Source organism: Pseudophryne corroboree, chromosome 4, assembly GCF_028390025.1.
Source record: "Pseudophryne corroboree isolate aPseCor3 chromosome 4, aPseCor3.hap2, whole genome shotgun sequence".
Taxonomy (NCBI): domain Eukaryota; kingdom Metazoa; phylum Chordata; class Amphibia; order Anura; family Myobatrachidae; genus Pseudophryne; species Pseudophryne corroboree.
Genome location: NC_086447.1, coordinates 284,026,672 through 284,047,519, shown reverse-complemented (window position 1 = coordinate 284,047,519; position 20,848 = coordinate 284,026,672). Strand labels below are relative to the sequence as shown.

Genomic DNA, 20,848 nt, shown 5'->3' with positions numbered 1-20,848 from the left:
TATAAAATTTAGCTACTATTTCTTTTGGGAACATACTTACTTTGCAACATTTTCCAACAAATATGTAAAACTCTTTTACAGTTCTGTATGTATATACACTCATATATCTCTCTGTCTGTCTGTCTGTCTGTCTGTCTGTCTGTCTGTCTGTCTGTCTGTCTGTCTGTCTGTCTGTCTCTATATATATATATATATATATATATATATATATATATATATATATATATATATATATATAAACAAAAACAATAACCAATTGCGCTTGGTATAACTTTAAAACACTCAGATTTTAGTATTTCCAGTAGCTGTTCTTCCACGGTGTGGATTCTTATAACTGGGATCACCTGCAAGTATACCCTCACACCAGAGAACACACCCGAACAAAAAGACGGCCAGAATGGCCTAAATTAGATATGATACCAATTTGTTTTTATTAAAAAACATATAGAATTCCATAAATTCATATGAACATTTTTTTTACAGATAAAAGGTTCCATACATTCATATAAACATTCTTAAAAGAAAAACATCCAGATACAGTCAGTAGGTTTTCTGTTCAAGCCTTTAAAGAACACCCTCACCCTTATAGGTGTATATTCTGTAGGGTGTATTAATGAACTAGATAAGAGACCGTAACGGATTCGACCCAACGCGTTTCGTCAGAACGACTTCATCAGGGGTTTCTGTATGGTATCACTAAAACATAAAACGGGTGATTGGATGGTCCTTTAAAATTTCTAGGATAATTTTTATATACACACATATATGCATATACACATAGGGAAGGAAAATGGAGGAGAAAATGGAGAAGGAAATATATACATACCAAAAAAAGGAAGGAACAAAGGCCTTCATGGATATAAAACATCCATAGCCCATATATATAGGACCAACTTTTAATAGAGATGGATAATTCACCCAGAATGGTTGTAGGATGGTAAAACCTATGGATATTATTAATTGGTTAGAAGACCATAATTTTAATATTCGGACATATTTTTACTGGGTGCTATCAGGTGTGGTGTCTTATCATATAATTTTATACATACCAAGCATAAACGCATACGCCTTTAAGGGTATTCAGCTAGTTAATGAACCTGGTTGCAGACTCTTTTCAGTTTTTATGCAGGGTCTGTTAAATTTGAACCCTAAAGAATATTTAACAACATTTCAGCTACATATACTTTAAAGTGCAATCATATCACAAACTCCAAAAAGTGAATAATAAACGGTGTGTTCAATAAATTTACATATAGTGAATAACTGCACCACTCAGTGTTGATTTCTATAGCATAGAGCTAATTTCATATATAATACTAATAATGGTATCCAATCTCATTACAATTGTGTTTCTTTCAATACCACATAGTTGCATCATATCTAACTCGTTTTCATAATATCTATTTAATATTCATTCCATTCATAATTTGAATACATGATAATACAAAAGATCAGGTGCTCACTTAGATCACAATATCAGTGATTACAATTTAAACATACAAGTCTTACATATTAGACAAATACAGTCCAGTACAATGCATTCCAAATACTTACTGCAGCCACCAGGAAAGAGACACAAGTAACAGCCACATCCAAAATGAACTGGCACAGCACTGAGACTGCTATTTATTCATCTCAGTGCAAGTCTAACTTCCTGTAATTAGTGGCTCTAATTATTAGTTTTTCCTGGATACTGCTCCTATTCTAAACATAATTCCACACTTAAAAGGATTAGAATAATCCCTAGATTTAGGTGATCTTTTTAATTTGAAAGAAAAAAGTGAATTGTGCTTAAAAACAACTTAAAAGTGTCTATGAACTAACTATCAGGTGTGTGGATACTGATTTCCTGCATGTGTTCCACTCAGCAAAGGCTGGAACGCATATGTAAGGAGACAAAAAAAAAAAAAAAAAGTTTAAATCCTATACTTCATTTATATATTGCTAATGCAAAAAAGCAAGTGTTTGTGTTCAATATGCCTATTACCGCTAATCTTTATATCTCCATAGTAAATATCTAAGATTGGTAAAAAGAATTTAAATCCTATATCTTATTTATAATTTGCTAGAAAAAAAGTGTCAAAAACCAAATTGTTCGTGTTCAAAATATATTTTACCACTAATCTAGGTGGAGCACTAGATAAACTATTCTTTTTTGCAACAAATTGTACCATATGTATATATACATATACACATAAAATAAGTATTCGAATGCAGAGTCCAAGGCTGGTACATTTATCCACATATTCTAACATGCTTTTAAAGACACAGTGATCGTATACTCCGTAATAAAACTTTTTTTTTTTTTTCTTCTTTTCTTTATATTGCATTTATTTTCACATCATAGTGTTATTTTACATACATAGTTTTCAAAATAGCCCCATGTAAAATTTAAAGAAAAAAAAAAAAAAAAAAAAAGAATGAGAGGGAGAAACAAAAGGGAGGGAATATAATCTGGATCTTAGTTGGAAAGAAGAATCTATAAAATGATGGGAAACTATAGATCTCATAGGAAAGATACTATATCAATGTTCTCATTAAGTCCCCCTGGTACCAACGTGTTTAAATTATAGATCCAATACGTTTCCCTTTTTGATAGAAGAAGGTCCCTATCTCCTCCTCTATCTCCTAGCCGTACGCACTCAAGGATTGTAAATGAAAATCCTTTTAAGTTCGAATTATGACATTCCAAGAAATGCCTCGGCAGGTTATGACTTGTTACCTTATTTTTAATGCTACGCATATGTTCTTGGATTCTAAGTTTTACTAACCGCTTCGTCTTGCCAATGTAGGACAAATTACATGGACAAGTAATTCTATAAATGACATACTGTGAGTTACAGTTAACCAACTCTTTCAGTTTGTATTCCAAGCCATTATCCAATAGCCACACAAACGGTTTCTTTTCCATGTGTTTGCAGCAAATGCAATGTCCACATGGAAAACAACCTCCCTTTTTCTTCAGTGAAAGAAATGTATCTGGTCCAGATGTGGATACTTTAGTAGATTTAAGTTTGCTTGGGGCCAGAATGCTTTTCAAATTCTTTGCCCTTCTGAAAATAACTAGAGGTTTTGGAGGGAGAGAGGGTCCCAACACTGGATCCTTTAACAGGATATTCCAATGTTTCTCCAATGTTTTTTTCACCATCCAATTTTCTTTGTTATATTTAGTAATGAATGGTCGACATTGAAAGTGTTTTTCTACTTTCTTTCTAGTATTATTCGATAGGAGACTCGGTCTATCTTGTTTCAATGCTCTATCAATCGCCTCCTCTATTTTTAAAGCATTGTAACCTCTTGACAGGAAGCGTTCTTTTAGAATCTCCGTTTGAACCAGAAAGTCGTTGACATTACTACAATTTTTCCGAAGCCTCAGGAATTGTGCATAGGGGACATTCTCAATCCAATTTCGATGGTGACAACTTGTAGATGGTATAAAACTATTAGTGTCCACATCTTTGAAAAAGGTTGAGGTCTTAATATTTTCATTTACTGTACTTTCCAATTTAATGTCTAAGTAATCAATTGTAATCGTGTCTGTTCTGTGAGTAAATTTCAGATTGAATTGGTTTTGATGGATAGCTTCTATAAAAGAGGCTATACTTTGTGAGTCACCATTCCATACAAAAATCAAATCGTCAATATAGCGCCTATAGAATCTAATATTTTCTGTAAAGAAAGGGGAACCATAGACAAAAGTGTTCTCCCACTCCCCCATCAGCAGGTTCGCATACGATGGGGCAAATTTTGTCCCCATTGCAGTCCCCTGCTGTTGGAGGTAGTGGGCATCTCCAAACTGGAAATAATTGTGTCGCAGAATATATTCAATACTGTGTAGGATAAACTCAGTTTCTCCCACAGTTTTTTCCAAATCAATTTCCAAGGTTTTCTTGACTGCAAGGACCCCCTTATCGTGCGGAATTGACGAATAGAGGGCTTGGACATCGATTGTAAGCCAAGTGTCCCCTTCTCTCCATATATAGTTTGCCAATTCCTGTAGTAAACTAGTACAGTCTTTCAAAAAAGATGGCAATCTTTTTACATAGTGTTGTAGTTTGAGGTCTATATAGTGTGACAAATTTGAGGTCAAAGAGTTGATCCCCGAAATTATGGGCCTCCCTGGGGGACATTCACGATTTTTATGCACCTTTGGAAGGTGATAAAAAATTGGTACTGTTGGATGTTTTACAAACAGATAATCATATTCCGTTTGGCAGATTACATTTTTTTTCCTAGCATCAAAGAGTAACATATAAAGTTCTTCCTGAAAATGTGCAGTGGGATCTGAACTTAATTTAAGGTAGGTTGATTCGTCATCCAGAATTCTACCCGCCTCAGCTAGGTATGAATCTCTTTCCTGGATGACTACACCTCCTCCCTTATCTGCACTGCGGATAACTAAGTTATCATCTTTCTTTAGAAGGGAGAGTGCTTTCTTTTCTTGAGGTTTCAAATTAGAAGTAAACTTGTCTGGTTTTACCTTTAATTTTCTAAATTCATCCTTAACTGAATCAAAAAAGATTTCCAAATGGCTACCCCTTGATTCAACTGGGTAGAATTTAGATGGAAGGGCCACTACAGGTTTCTGTTCAGTAATTCTAGACATAGCAGGGGTTGGATTTTTAAAAAAATGCCTTTGCACTGTTAGATTTCTTATATATTTATTCAAGTCAATATAAAGATCAAATTTATTGACATGTGCATCTGGAGCGAATTTTAGGCCTTTACCTAAAACCGTTGTTTGAGCACTCGATAATTGTCTCTTGGAGAGGTTGAAGAGTCCAACCTCTGACTCTCCACAAGATGAAAAAGTGGCCTTCTTCTCTTGTTGTTTGGTGAGTTTTCTCCCCCCTCTCTTTCCTCTCCTATAAAAAGACCTCTTTTTCGTCCCTGTTGTAGATCTTTCCGTGGACCCTCGTCTAAAAAAACGTTGTCGAAAGACATTTGGGGACTGAGATCTCCCAACATCATGTCTTTTCCTATAAGACGGATATCTATCTCTCCAATGGTTTTGGTAAGAGGTAGTTCCATCTCTTTTTCTTCCATAATGGGGAGAATAATTAGAGGACCGTCTCCTTCTATTTTGCCAATTATCCCTTTTATAATTCTCTGTATATATAGGAGCATGTCTATATTGATCACGTCTGCTCCTACGTTCAGGCTCTTCATTACCTCGTTTTAAAAATTGATTGACGAATTTGGAATCTGTATTAGACCAACTAAATATTTTATTGTTTACATAATCATTTTTATCCCTAGAATTTTTTTTTGGTTTTCTATAGATAATTTCATCCTCAACTGCGTCTAGTTTCTCCTGTAGGTCAGTTACATCTTTTTTAAACTCCTCACTGTTTTCAAATTTAGTAAGAGTAGTTTCTAATTGGTTAAGTTCAACTTCAAGTTTATTTAACTCCTTCTTCTTTTCAGTTGCTAATAGAGTCATGAGTTTTATGGAACAGTCCTCCAAAATGGAGTTCCAGTTTTTCATAAAACCCTCATCAAGGTTACCAAAGGTTGGTGTTTTAATCATTCTTAGCCCCCTAGGGACTCGACCCACTTCTATGTATTTTTCTAGCGTTATCACATCGTACCAATTCTTAAGTTCTTTGATCGCTAGTTTCTCTATCAGATTTAATTGTGGATAATAATCTTCCGCATCCTCCTCCATATCTCCTTCCACATATTCCTCTGAAAAAATATTTCTAAATTTTTTAGGTCTTTTAGACCTATCCCTAAAAATAGGCATTATTTGGCAGCAGGAAAAGACAACTAACAGAAAAGATACACAAATACAAAAAAATGTCTTCCACCCCGCGCTCAACCCACCAGCAGCAATATGGAGAAAGTCCCTGTTAGTGAACTTTCAAAGAATAACATAAACAAAAACAATAACCAATTGCGCTTGGTATAACTTTAAAACACTCAGATTTTAGTATTTCCAGTAGCTGTTCTTCCACGGTGTGGATTCTTATAACTGGGATCACCTGCAAGTATACCCTCACACCAGAGAACACACCCGAACAAAAAGACGGCCAGAATGGCCTAAATTAGATATGATACCAATTTGTTTTTATTAAAAAACATATAGAATTCCATAAATTCATATGAACATTTTTTTTACAGATAAAAGGTTCCATACATTCATATAAACATTCTTAAAAGAAAAACATCCAAATACAGTCAGTAGGTTTTCTGTTCAAGCCTTTAAAGAACACCCTCACCCTTATAGGTGTATATTCTGTAGGGTGTATTAATGAACTAGATAAGAGACCGTAACGGATTCGATCCAACGCGTTTCGTCAGAACGACTTCATCAGGGGTTTCTGTATGGTATCACTAAAACATAAAACGGGTGATTGGATGGTCCTTTAAAATTTCTAGGATAATTTTTATATACACACATATATGCATATACACATAGGGAAGGAAAATGGAGGAGAAAATGGAGAAGGAAATATATACATACCAAAAAAAGGAAGGAACAAAGGCCTTCATGGATATAAAACATCCATAGCCCATATATATAGGACCAACTTTTAATAGAGATGGATAATTCACCCAGAATGGTTGTAGGATGGAAAAACCTATGGATATTATTAATTGGTTAGAAGACCATAATTTTAATATTCGGACATATTTTTACTGGGTGCTATCAGGTGTGGTGTCTTATCATATAATTTTATACATACCAAGCATAAACGCATACGCCTTTAAGGGTATTCAGCTAGTTAATGAACCTGGTTGCAGACTCTTTTCAGTTTTTATGCAGGGTCTGTTAAATTTGAACCCTAAAGAATATTTAACAACATTTCAGCTACATATACTTTAAAGTGCAATTATATCACAAACTCCAAAAAGTGAATAATAAACGGTGTGTTCAATAAATTTACATATAGTGAGTAACTGCACCACTCAGTGTTGATTTCTATAGCATAGAGCTAATTTCATATATAATACTAATAATGGTATCCAATCTCATTACAATTGTGTTTCTTTCAATACCACATAGTTGCATCATATCTAACTCGTTTTCATAATATCTATTTAATATTCATTCCATTCATAATTTGAATACATGATAATACAAAAGATCAGGTGCTCACTTAGATCACAATATCAGTGATTACAATTTAAACATACAAGTCTTACATATTAGACAAATACAGTCCAGTACAATGCATTCCAAATACTTACTACTTACTGGTATGTATAAAATTATATGATAAGACACCACACCTGATAGCACCCAGTAAAAATATGTCCGAATATTAAAATTATGGTCTTCTAACCAATTAATAATATCCATAGGTTTTACCATCCTACAACCATTCTGGGTGAATTATCCATCTCTATTAAAAGTTGGTCCAATATATATGGGCTATGGATGTTTTATATCCATGAAGGCCTTTGTTCCTTCCTTTTTTTGGTATGTATATATTTCCTTCTCCATTTTCTCCTCCATTTTCCTTCCCTATGTGTATATGCATATATGTGTGTATATAAAAATTATCCTAGAAATTTTAAAGGACCATCCAATCACCCATTTTATGTTTTAGTGATACCATACAGAAACCTCTGATGAAGTCGTTCTGACGAAACGCGTTGGATCGAATCCGTTACGGTCTCTTATCTAGTTCATTAATACACCCTACAGAATATACACCTATAAGGGTGAGGGTGTTCTTTAAAGGCTTGAACAGAAAACCTACTGACTGTATCTGGATGTTTTTCTTTTAAGAATGTTTATATGAATGTATGGAACCTTTTATCTGTAAAAAAAATGTTCATATGAATTTATGGAATTCTATATGTTTTTTAATAAAAACAAATTGGTATCATATCTAATTTAGGCCATTCTGGCCGTCTCTTTGTTCGGGTGTGTTCTCTGGTGTGAGGGTATACTTGCAGGTGATCCCAGTTATAAGAATCCACACCGTGGAAGAACAGCTACTGGAAATACTAAAATCTGAGTGTTTTAAAGTTATACCAAGCGCAATTGGTTATTGTTTTTGTTTATGTTATTCTTTGAAAGTTCACTAACAGGGACTTTCTCCATATTGCTGCTGGTGGGTTGAGCGCTGGGTGGAAGACATTTTTTTGTATTTGTGTATCTTTTCTGTTAGTTGTCTTTTCCTGCTGCCAAATAATGCCTATTTTTAGGGATAGGTCTAAAAGACCTCAAAAATGTAGGAATATTTTTTCAGAGGAATATGTGGAAGGAGATATGGAGGAGGATGCGGAAGATAATTATCCACAATTAAATCTGATAGAGAAACTAGCGATCAAAGAACTTAAGAATTGGTACGATGTGATAACGCTAGAAAAATACATAGAAGTGGGTCGAGTCCCTAGGGGGCTAAGAATGATTAAAACACCAACCTTTGGTAACCTTGATGAGGGTTTTATGAAAAACTGGAACTCCATTTTGGAGGACTGTTCCATAAAACTCATGACTCTATTAGCAACTGAAAAGAAGAAGGAGTTAAATAAACTTGAAGTTGAACTTAACCAATTAGAAACTACTCTTACTAAATTTGAAAACAGTGAGGAGTTTAAAAAAGATGTAACTGACCTACAGGAGAAACTAGACGCAGTTGAGGATGAAATTATCTATAGAAAACAAAAAAAAAATTCTAGGGATAAAAATGATTATGTAAACAATAAAATATTTAGTTAGTCTAATACAGATTCCAAATTCGTCAATCAATTTTTAAAACGAGGTAATGAAGAGCCTGAACGTAGGAGCAGACGTGATCAATATAGACATGCTCCTATATATACAGAGAATTATAAAAGGGATAATTGGCAAAATAGAAGGAGACGGTCCTCTAATTATTCTCCCCATTATGGAAGAAAAAGAGATGGAACTACCTCTTACCAAAACCATTGGAGAGATAGATATCCGTCTTATAGGAAAAGACATGATGTTGGGAGATCTCAGTCCCCAAATGTCTTTCGACAACGTTTTTTAGACGAGTGTCCACGGAAAGATCTACAACAGGGACGAAAAAGAGGTCTTTTTATAGGAGAGGAAAGAGATGGGGGAGAAAACTCACCAAACAACAAGAGAAGAAGGCCACTTTTTCATCTTGTGGAGAGTCAGAGGTTGGACTCTTCAACCTCTCCAAGAGACAATTATCGAGTGCTCAAACAACGGTTTTAGGTAAAGGCCTAAAATTCGCTCCAGACGCACATGTCAATAAATTTGATCTTTATATTGACTTGAATAAATATATAAGAAATCTAACAGTGCAAAGGCATTTTTTTAAAAATCCAACCCCTGCTATGTCTAGAATTACTGAACAGAAACCTGTAGTGGCCCTTCCATCTAAATTCTACCCAGTTGAATCAAGGGGTAGCCATTTGGAAATCTTTTTTGATTCAGTTAAGGATGAATTTAGAAAATTAAAGGTAAAACCAGACAAGTTTACTTCTAATTTGAAACCTCAAGAAAAGAAAGCACTCTCCCTTCTAAAGAAAGATGATAACTTAGTTATCCGCAGTGCAGATCAGGGCCGTCTTTTAGTATGGGCTCAATGGGCTCTTGCCCAAGGGCCCCAGGAGTATAAGGGCCCTAGGATGATAGCTGAGGGTCCCCTCTTTCCAGGGGTACCAGATTTTTGAAAATCGGCCCTGGGGAACTGGAGATATCTGACTTGAAAGCAGAGGTCCCCATCCAAGCCTGTTAATTGCTCTTCCCAGTCAGATATCTACGGTTTTGTCTGACTTAGAGTTTTTCTGAGAGTATAATCCAAAAGCTGTGACTCTCCCCTTTCAGTGGACACTGGCAGCTTGTCTCTACTATGCACAGAACCAGAGATATCAGCCTTCAAGCAACTGGTCCCTGCTCCAGCTCCACACGCCTAATATGCACTTTTAGATTTTCGTTGGTGAATTGCTCTGGCTCCTGAACTCTGATCCTCAAGTCCCCAGTACCTCCTGAAAGATGGAACTCACTAGTTTTTTATCCCATTCAAATCTAAGAAATATATTTTTAGAAACTTGAGATATCTGTAGTAAAGCATGCTGCCCTCCTACCGGAAAACAATAAATATTAAGCCCACTCCACTATCCACTCCTCCCCTACGAATTAAACACCCCCTAACACCCTGGAAGTCATGTACCAGGGATTCTTCATTGAGCCCAATGCTCCCTTCTACAGTTTAGCCCCATCTGTGCAGTAAAGGAGTAATTAGCAGAAATTACTGCTCCAGGTCCTACATGCTGAGCGGAAGATAGAACACCCCCTACCGCCCGTGGGACATAAAAGCTGCCGCTGATAGCACCCCCCCACCCCTACCGCTGGAGGATAGGTAGGGGGCCCAGTGCATTGCTGAGCCCAGGGGCCTACACTGCTGTTAAGACGGCCCTGGTGCAGATAAGGGAGGAGGTGTAGTCATCCAGGAAAGAGATTCATAACTAGCTGAGGCGGGTAGAATTCTGGATGATGAATCAACCTACCTTAAATTAAGTTCAGATCCCACTGCACATTTTCAGGAAGAACTTTATATGTTACTCTTTGATGCTAGGAAAAAAAATGTAATCTGCCAAACGGAATATGATTATCTGTTTGTAAAACATCCAACAGTACCAATTTTTTATCACCTTCCAAAGGTGCATAAAAATCGTGAATGTCCCCCAGGGAGGCCCATAATTTCGGGGATCAACTCTTTGACCTCAAATTTGTCACACTATATAGACCTCAAACTACAACACTATGTAAAAAGATTGCCATCTTTTTTGAAAGACTCTACTAGTTTACTACAGGAATTGGCAAACTATATATGGAGAGAAGGGGACACTTGGCTTACAATCGATGTCCAAGCCCTCTATTCGTCAATTCCGCATGATAAGGGGGTCCTTGCAGTCAAGAAAACCTTGGAAATTGATTTGGAAAAAACTGTGGGAGAAACTGAGTTTATCCTACACAGTATTGAATATATTCTGCGACACAATTATTTCCAGTTTGGAGATGCCCACTACCTCCAACAGCAGGGGACTGCAATGGGGACAAAATTTGCCCCATCGTATGCGAACCTGCTGATGGGGGAGTGGGAGAACACTTTTGTCTATGGTTCCCCTTTCTTTACAGAAAATATTAGATTCTATAGGCGCTATATTGACGATTTGATTTTTGTATGGAATGGTGACTCACAAAGTATAGCCTCTTTTATAGAAGCTATCCATCAAAACCAATTCAATCTGAAATTTACTCACAGAACAGACACGATTACAATTGATTACTTAGACATTAAATTGGAAAGTACAGTAAATGAAAATATTAAGACCTCAACCTTTTTCAAAGATGTGGACACTAATAGTTTTATACCATCTACAAGTTGTCACCATCGAAATTGGATTGAGAATGTCCCCTATGCACAATTCCTGAGGCTTCGGAAAAATTGTAGTAATGTCAACGACTTTCTGGTTCAAACGGAGATTCTAAAAGAACGCTTCCTGTCAAGAGGTTACAATGCTTTAAAAATAGAGGAGGCGATTGATAGAGCATTGAAACAAGATAGACCGAGTCTCCTATCGAATAATACTAGAAAGAAAGTAGAAAAACACTTTCAATGTCGACCATTCATTACTCAATATAACAAAGAAAATTGGATGGTGAAAAAAACATTGGAGAAACATTGGAATATCCTGTTAAAGGATCCAGTGTTGGGACCCTCTCTCCCTCCAAAACCTCTAGTTATTTTCAGAAGGGCAAAGAATTTGAAAAGCATTCTGGCCCCAAGCAAACTTAAATCTACTAAAGTATCCACATCTGGACCAGATACATTTCTTTCACTGAAGAAAAAGGGAGGTTGTTTTCCATGTGGACATTGCATTTGCTGCAAACACATGGAAAAGAAACCGTTTGTGTGGCTATTGGATAATGGCTTGGAATACAAACTGAAAGAGTTGGTTAACTGTAACTCACAGTATGTCATTTATAGAATTACTTGTCCATGTAATTTGTCCTACATTGGCAAGACGAAGCGGTGAGTAAAACTTAGAATCCAAGAACATATGCGTAGCACTAAAAATAAGGTAACAAGTCATAACCTGCCGAGGCATTTCTTGGAATGTCATAATTCGAACTTAAAAGGATTTTCATTTACAATCCTTGAGTGCGTACGGCTAGAAGATAGAGGAGGAGATAGGGACCTTCTTCTATCAAAAAGGGAAACGTATTGGATCTATAATTTAAACACGTTGGTACCAGGGGGACTTAATGAGAACATTGATATAGTATCTTTCCTATGAGATCTATAGTTTCCCATCATTTTATAGATTCTTCTTTCCAACTAAGATCCAGATTATATTCCCTCCCTTTTGTTTCTCCCTCTCATTTTTTTTTTTTTTTTTTTTTTTTCAAATTTTACATGGGGCTATTTTGAAAACTATGTATGTAAAATAACACTATGATGTGAAAATAAATGCAATATAAAGAAAAGAAAAAAAAAAGTTTTATTACGGAGTATACGATCACTGTGTCTTTAAAAGCATGTTAGAATATGTGGATAAATGTACCAGCCTTGGACTCTGCATTCGAATACTTATTTTATGTGTATATGTATATATACATATGATACAATTTGTTGCAAAAAAGAATAGTTTATCTAGTGCTCCACCTAGATTAGTGGTAAAATATATTTTGAACACGAACAATTTGGTTTTTGACACTTTTTTTCTAGCAAATTATAAATAAGATATAGGATTTAAATTCTTTTTACCAATCTTAGATATTTACTATGGAGATATAAAGATTAGCGGTAATAGGCATATTGAACACAAACACTTGCTTTTTTGCATTAGCAATATATAAATGAAGTATAGGATTTAAACTTTTTTTTTTTTTTGTCTCCTTACATATGCGTTCCAGCCTTTGCTGAGTGGAACACATGCAGGAAATCAGTATCCACACACCTGATAGTTAGTTCATAGACACTTTTAAGTTGTTTTTAAGCACAATTCACTTTTTTCTTTCAAATTAAAAAGATCACCTAAATCTAGGGATTATTCTAATCCTTTTAAGTGTGGAATTATGTTTAGAATAGGAGCAGTATCCAGGAAAAACTAATAATTAGAGCCACTAATTACAGGAAGTTAGACTTGCACTGAGATGAATAAATAGCAGTCTCAGTGCTGTGCCAGTTCATTTTGGATGTGGCTGTTACTTGTGTCTCTTTCCTGGTGGCTGCAGTAAGTATTTGGAATGCATTGTACTGGACTGTATTTGTCTAATATGTAAGACTTGTATGTTTAAATTGTAATCACTGATATTGTGATCTAAGTGAGCACCTGATCTTTTGTATTATCATGTATTCAAATTATGAATGGAATGAATATTAAATAGATATTATGAAAACGAGTTAGATATGATGCAACTATGTGGTATTGAAAGAAACACAATTGTAATGAGATTGGATACCATTATTAGTATTATATATGAAATTAGCTCTATGCTATAGAAATCAACACTGAGTGGTGCAGTTATTCACTATATGTAAATTTATTGAACACACCGTTTATTATTCACTTTTTGGAGTTTGTGATATAATTGCACTTTAAAGTATATGTAGCTGAAATGTTGTTAAATATTCTTTAGGGTTCAAATTTAACAGACCCTGCATAAAAACTGAAAAGAGTCTGCAACCAGGTTCATTAACTAGCTGAATACCCTTAAAGGCGTATGCGTTTATGCTTGGTATGTATAAAATTATATGATAAGACACCACACCTGATAGCACCCAGTAAAAATATGTCCGAATATTAAAATTATGGTCTTCTAACCAATTAATAATATCCATAGGTTTTTCCATCCTACAACCATTCTGGGTGAATTATCCATCTCTATTAAAAGTTGGTCCTATATATATGGGCTATGGATGTTTTATATCCATGAAGGCCTTTGTTCCTTCCTTTTTTTGGTATGTATATATTTCCTTCTCCATTTTCTCCTCCATTTTCCTTCCCTATGTGTATATGCATATATGTGTGTATATAAAAATTATCCTAGAAATTTTAAAGGACCATCCAATCACCCGTTTTATGTTTTAGTGATACCATACAGAAACCCCTGATGAAGTCGTTCTGACGAAACGCGTTGGGTCGAATCCGTTACGGTCTCTTATCTAGTTCATTAATACACCCTACAGAATATACACCTATAAGGGTGAGGGTGTTCTTTAAAGGCTTGAACAGAAAACCTACTGACTGTATCTGGATGTTTTTCTTTTAAGAATGTTTATATGAATGTATGGAACCTTTTATCTGTAAAAAAAAATGTTCATATGAATTTATAGAATTCTATATGTTTTTTAATAAAAACAAATTGGTATCATATCTAATTTAGGCCATTCTGGCCAGCTTTTTGTTCGGGTGTGTTCTCTGGTGTGAGGGTATACTTGCAGGTGATACCAGTTATAAGAATCCACACCGTGGAAGAACAGCTACTGGAAATACTAAAATCTGAGTGTTTTAAAGTTATACCAAGCGCAAGTGGTTATTGTTTTTGTTTATGTTATTCTTTGAAAGTTCACTAACAGGGACTTTCTCCATATTGCTGCTGGTGGGTTGAGCGCGGGGTGGAAGACATTTTTTGTATATATATATATATATATATAAGAGAGAGAGAGAATATATGCTATTTTGAAAAAAATCACTTTGTTTTAAAAATGTCAGATAATGCCACTGGTTTACAAACATATTAAACAGTCACCAATGTCAGTTGCAGATGGTTAATATTTCCATCATAAAAAAAAAAAAATATATATGCTGCATAATAACTTTTTTAATGGTATTTCCAGACAAAAGTAAAATTATTCAAATCTGTCTTACAGTTATGCCATTTGAATAAAGTTAAGTGTTCCTAAAACATTTCTTAGAATCTTTCTCCATATTTGTTTAGCGGCTATATATTTAGCACTGAAGGCCAAAATGTTTAACCCAAACTCTTGGTTTTCTTTGTGAGGTCTATACGTCAATACCTATTCTGAACAAAACATAATTTAACGTATATTTACCAAATGCTTAACTTTTTTTAATAGACAGTCAAAGTCACGTTTTTCATGAATTGTTAAATCCTGTCAGGTTATGGCTTCTACCTTTTAAACATTCAAATATTCCAAAGAACTGAGATACTCATAGAATTTTTTTTGTAAGCAAACATGAAGGTTATCAAACAGACATTTAAACACAAATTTACAATATAGTGAATAAGGAGGAAAATGAAGAGTACTCAAGATTATCTGTAACATTTTTGGTTTCCTCTGGCATTTTTTCAAGAGTGGCAGATTTTCGCCAGGGTTGCATTAGTTTATTATTTTTTTACTAGTAAGTTTCATTTTTGATTTGACTTTGACTTTGACACAATCAAAATTTGAATCAACACAGTCTTTGTTGAAAGACTCATTATTGGTGGTAAAAATGGGAGTACTTTCATTTATTCCCTCATTCAAAACAGAAAAAGTATAATGGTTCTTAGAACTTTTGGGTTGAATATGTGGCTAAGAATATATATCGTCATTTGTGTTAGCAAACAGCTCTCTCAGAAACAGCTCTGTAGTAGAGGAATAATAATAATAATTTTATTTATATAGTGCTCTTTCTCCAACAGGACTCAAGGCGCTTAACAGATACATAGCATAATATAGTACAGAAAATAATGAAGTACATTTTCATAAAATGCATGAAGATACTAAAAGGGACATTATGGAAATGCTTGAGTAAACAGGAAAGTCTTGAGTCTACTTTTGAAGGATTCTATAGTTGGGGCCTTTCGCACTGTGTGGGGAATTGAGTTCCATAGAGTCGGAGCCGCATGACTAAAAGCTCGAACCCCAGATGAATTACGGGAGATTCTAGGTACTGTTAAAAATCCTTCATCTACAGATCGCAGTATCGAGTGGGGCAGTATGGAGTCAGAAGCTGCTTCAGGTACCTTGGGCCCTGGTCATGTAGTGCTTTGAAACTCAGTAAGCCAATCTTGAAGATGATTCACCATCTTACAGGCAGCCAGTGAAGGGAGTAGAGGATGGGTGTTAACAGCCTGGCAACTGTGTTTTGCACCAGCTGTAAGCATTGCAATTCTTTTGCTGGAAAACCAAGGTAGAGGGCATTACAGTAGTCTAATCGAGATGATACAAATGCATGTATGACTTTTGGCAGATCATCTGAGGGAATTAAGTGCTTGATTCTGGCTATGTTCCTCAGGTGAAAGAATGAGGATTTGATTGTGGATGATATCTGATGTTTAAGTGTCAAGCCACTATCAAGGACAATGCCAAGATTCCGCACATGATCAGTGGTCTGTAATTCTGAATCCCCGAGTGTAAATCCAGTTGATTGGCTATGCTGCAGTCTTGTCCTTTGATGTTGCTGTCATATCATAAGTACCTCTGTTTTATCCAGGTTCAGTCACAGCCAACTGGCGCTCATTCACTCCTGGAGCTCAGCTAGACAGCTATTTAGGGTTGCTATTGGGTTATCAGTGCCCGGAGCAAAGGACAAGTACAGTTGTGTATCATCTGCACAGCAGTGGTAGACCAGGCCATGGCACCTGATTATTTCACCCAACAGGAGCATGTATACTGCAAAAAGCATGGGGGATAGTATAGAACCTTGTGGGACACCACATGGCAGTGGCACTGATGGTGATGAGTATACTCCAGATGATACTCTCTCTGACCTGCCTGTGAGATATGATTTGAACCAGCTTAGGACTGTGCCATCCAGACCACAGAAATGTATCAGTCGCTCAATCAGAAGCCCATGGTCCACGGTATCAAATGCTGCAGAGAGATCTAGAAGGATTAATATTGAACAGTCACCTCTGTCTCTTGCCATGAGAAGATCATTTAACACACACACCAGGGCTGTTTCAGTGCTATGTCGTCTCCTGAATCCTGGTTAGAATGGATCATAATTATCATGGGTTGTCAGGCGGGTTTCCAGTTGATTTGCAACCACTTTCTAAATAGCCTTTCCTAGAAAAGGAAGGTTTGATACCGTATAAACAAATAACAAGTGGCGCTTGACGATCAGAAAGTTGAAAACATTTATTTGTATAAAATATATGTAAAAGTTACAACAACCTCCTGGGGGTAAGAAACAATATTAAAATATCACAATAATATAAATATGCACTGTATTGTAGCTCCGTATTCAAATTGTAATAAAAACATCAGTCCCGCGCCGTGCAGGGACCTGCCTTTCAAAAAAGACACCCTGCTGGTGTTGAAACGCGTTAAGGATACAGGCTTTGCATCTCAAGGATCAACACCGCTGTTTGCTTTTTATCCATATACAACCGTGCATGGGAGCCCGGTTTCAACCACTGCAGTCAGGAACATTTGCACTGCAACCATTTTCACTACAGCCCCAGCCGTCTACTTCAAGTTGAGGTGGTAGAAGCCACAGGTGCCGTTCCCCCCTGGCCCGGTGCAGACCGGCGCACGAAGCTCACACCGGGTGTCTGTTATACCAAAGACGGGCAGTTTGCTGGCCGGGTACACCAGAGCCAATCTTCTCAGCAACTCCGGAATTGCCAGCTTCCAGTCTCCGTTTGAAAGCACGGAGGTACCGGAGGTGGTGTGGATCGGTGGGGACGGCTCATCAGGACTCCCCTGCACGGCGCGGCATCAATTGCACCCGCTGAGGCTCTGGTGTGTGTCTCTGTCCAGTTAACGAGACGGCACCAGGGAGCAGGGACCGAAGAAGCTCCTGCCCAGCGGTAATTGTGCATAAAAATTCCATTTTCTACACCAGCCGCTCACTGCCATGAATTTGTGACATACGCAACTCTAAATAGCACACAGCCGTGAGTGATCCTTGTTTAGAATAATTATCTATCAGTTTCTTATATATTTTTGTGCACATATTGAACCCAGTACGCTTAATGACCTTCCAGGTGTTAATAATAATTAATCATATGCAAATAAGAATATTCACTACTGATGTTTTTATTACAATTTGAATACGGAGCTACAATACAGTGTATATTTATATTATTGTGATATTTTAATATTGTTTCTTACCCCCGGGAGGTTGTTGTAACTTTTACATATATTTTATACAAATAAATGTTTTCAACTTTCTGATCGTCAAGCGCCACTTGTTATTTGTTTATATAGTTTTGTTTTAAGGGACTGGCAATTCCCTTCTTCAAGAGGCTGCTGACAATCATAGTGCAGTGCTACTCACCTGAGCGCATAGCTTTTTCTCTTTTTTAAGGTTTGATACCGGCCTGTAGTTGGTCATGCAGTCGGGATCTAAATTAGATTTTTTAAGAAGCAGTCTAACAATTGCTTCCTTTAGGGGTCCAGGAAAAATGCCTATCTGCAAAGAGTATTGAACAATTTTTGAAAAGACAGGACCAATTATATCCATACAACCTATTAGAAGCTTGGTTGAGGCCGGGTCCAGATCACAGGTGGTGGGACACAAAATCCAAGCAATTTCAGCAGTGTCCTTTACATCCACTTGGTCAAAGCTGGTCCATGAAGTCAGGTGGCTTATATTGGCATGCTTTGTAGTTTGGCACCCCTTTGATTGCACTGTGGATATTCCAGCCCAGATGGTGGATGTTTTATCTGCAAATAAGTTTGCAAAGTCATTGCATCTTGCCTGGGAGAGGGTTTCATCATTCTGCAGGCATGCTGGCTTGCAAAGCCATGAATCTTCATGTTTGTCCTGAGTGTTTCTTGCTTTAGTTTTGGGATCCTCTTTTTAAATTTCTGTGGAATCTGTTTATTTTATATTTTTTAAAAAGTAAATAGGTGACATTGTTTAATAGGATTTAAAAGAATGAGAGGGCTGAGAAGAAGATGAATGAAAAAAAGTGGAGGAAGGAGGTGATGGAGTCAAAGACAAAGAAGAAAATAAAGAATAAACAATACGATGTACAGCAGTTCATTTTTAAATGAATTTGGTCTTTGTGTTCTGTTGTCTTTTCCAGAGATATTTTCTGATCTTATTAAAAGAGAGGGCATTGTAAAAAATGCACTGTTCTGTACAAATTAACTGTAATAAGAGTATCATCCCTTTTAGTTACAAATTGATATGTTATCCTGTAAATTAATAGATTAGAAATGCATAAATTTGGAATGCAATCTGTGGTGTTTTTTTCCCCCTCTTTTAGGTCAGTATGTTACCACAGTTGGGTATTGCGGGCAAGGATGCTGCAGAGGTATTTGATTGATCTTGATCGCTTTCATTAAAGGGTTGATTGGGCAACCATTTCTTTTCTATTTTCTCCAACACTGCAAGAATTTTCTTTTGGGTTGAATTTATTTGAAATTGTGTGTCATTTAATATGCACAAACTGTCAGTAAAAGTAGGGAAGGTAGTTGTGAAATAAAAAAAAAAATCTTTTGAATATTTTTGAAATCTTCAATGTTGGCATTAATATAATTTAATGATTTAGAAATCCCTCCAACCACTTCATGGACAAAAGTATTTGAAGTGTTTAAAGCATTATCTAAATTTTCCCTCTTTTGCCCGCAATACCCAACCGTAGTAACATATTGACACAAAAGAGGGAAAAAAGCACCACAGATTGCATTCCAGATTTATGCATTTCTAATCTATTAATTTACAGGATAACATATCAATTTGTAACTAAAATAGATGAGATTCTTATTACAGTTAATTTGTACAGAACAGTGTATTTTTTACAATGCCCTCTCTTTTAATAAAATCAGAAAATATCTCTGGAAAAGACAACAGAACACAAAGACCAAATGCATTTAAAAATGAACTGCTGTACATCGTATTGTTTATTCTTCATCTTCTTCTTTGTCTTTGACTCCATCACCTCCTTCCTCCACTTTTTTTCATTCATCTTCTCAGATCTCTCATTCTTTTAAATCCTATTAAACAATGCCACCTATTTACTTTAAAAAATATATAAAATAAACAGATTCCACAGAAATTTAAAAAGAGGATCCCAAAAATAAAGCAAGAAACACTCTGTCACAACTGAGGGCTGGTATTGACCAGGAGTGGCCTCAGTTGTAGGGGCTTGTTTGTATGTAACCCTGGGTGGCAGTATAGGACTTCTAGACATGCAGATAGATTTGTTCCACCAATGCCAAAAGGTGTGAACATGACAACAAGGATAAAATTAATGTATATTTATTTAGCACAGTTCAGATGGTACACGGCAGTAGCAGTAGTAGAATATGAGGAGTGATTAAAAACAGTACACAGTTCCACTGGATGCAGCAATAAAGGAAATGTCATTAGGTGTGGTATCCACAGCAATACTAGCTTGAGGGGTTAGGAGATTAGGAGATGGAAAGTCCTTTCACCAACACCTATATGCTGAAATGATAAGATAGAGATATGAACTGGTCAGCAGAGGCTGAATGTACACGTAGACTGCCGGGTTTGCCGGTTGGAACCGTTGATGGAGAACTGTTGAAGAAGTGCAGATGAACCAGTGGTAACAGGAGAAGAGTTGAATGACACTGGTGATGCTAGGGATTGTGATATTGAAGAATAGATGACTGAACATCGATGGTATCAAGGAAACCGATGGCGGAACATCAATAGTACTGTGAAGCTGAACACCGCTGAGAGCCAGGCGCTGGAACCCGGTGTTTTAGAGCACTGCCAGTAGCAGAGAGCAGTGAGGATACTGTGAAGTCAGGCTGCACCGCAAGGTGGTGATTGGTGCGGGTCTCTGATGGAATGAAGACACAGGAGCTGAAATACCTGGAACTTAATAATCATTCACAGGTTACACTGGTAATGACAACCAAAGCACTGACAACTTCCTGGTTCAGGATGAGTCCCTTTATACCCTCAGCAGTGCAGGGATTGGATGAGCAATCAGGCAGTGTTCAGTAATGCA

The 20,848-nt window shown here is 36.4% G+C and overlaps 1 long non-coding RNA gene across 1 annotated transcript; it reads right to left on the bottom strand.

Annotated features, from left to right (window-relative positions):
* Nucleotides 1-412: 412 nt before the first annotated feature.
* LOC134911347 (uncharacterized) lies at nucleotides 413-6,571 on the bottom strand. Its single transcript, XR_010176498.1, has 4 exons — nucleotides 6,467-6,571; nucleotides 1,050-1,148; nucleotides 827-944; nucleotides 413-696 (listed from the first exon to the last, which is right to left on the bottom strand). It is a non-coding gene; the product is annotated as an uncharacterized LOC134911347 (long non-coding RNA).
* Nucleotides 6,572-20,848: the final 14,277 nt, after the last annotated feature.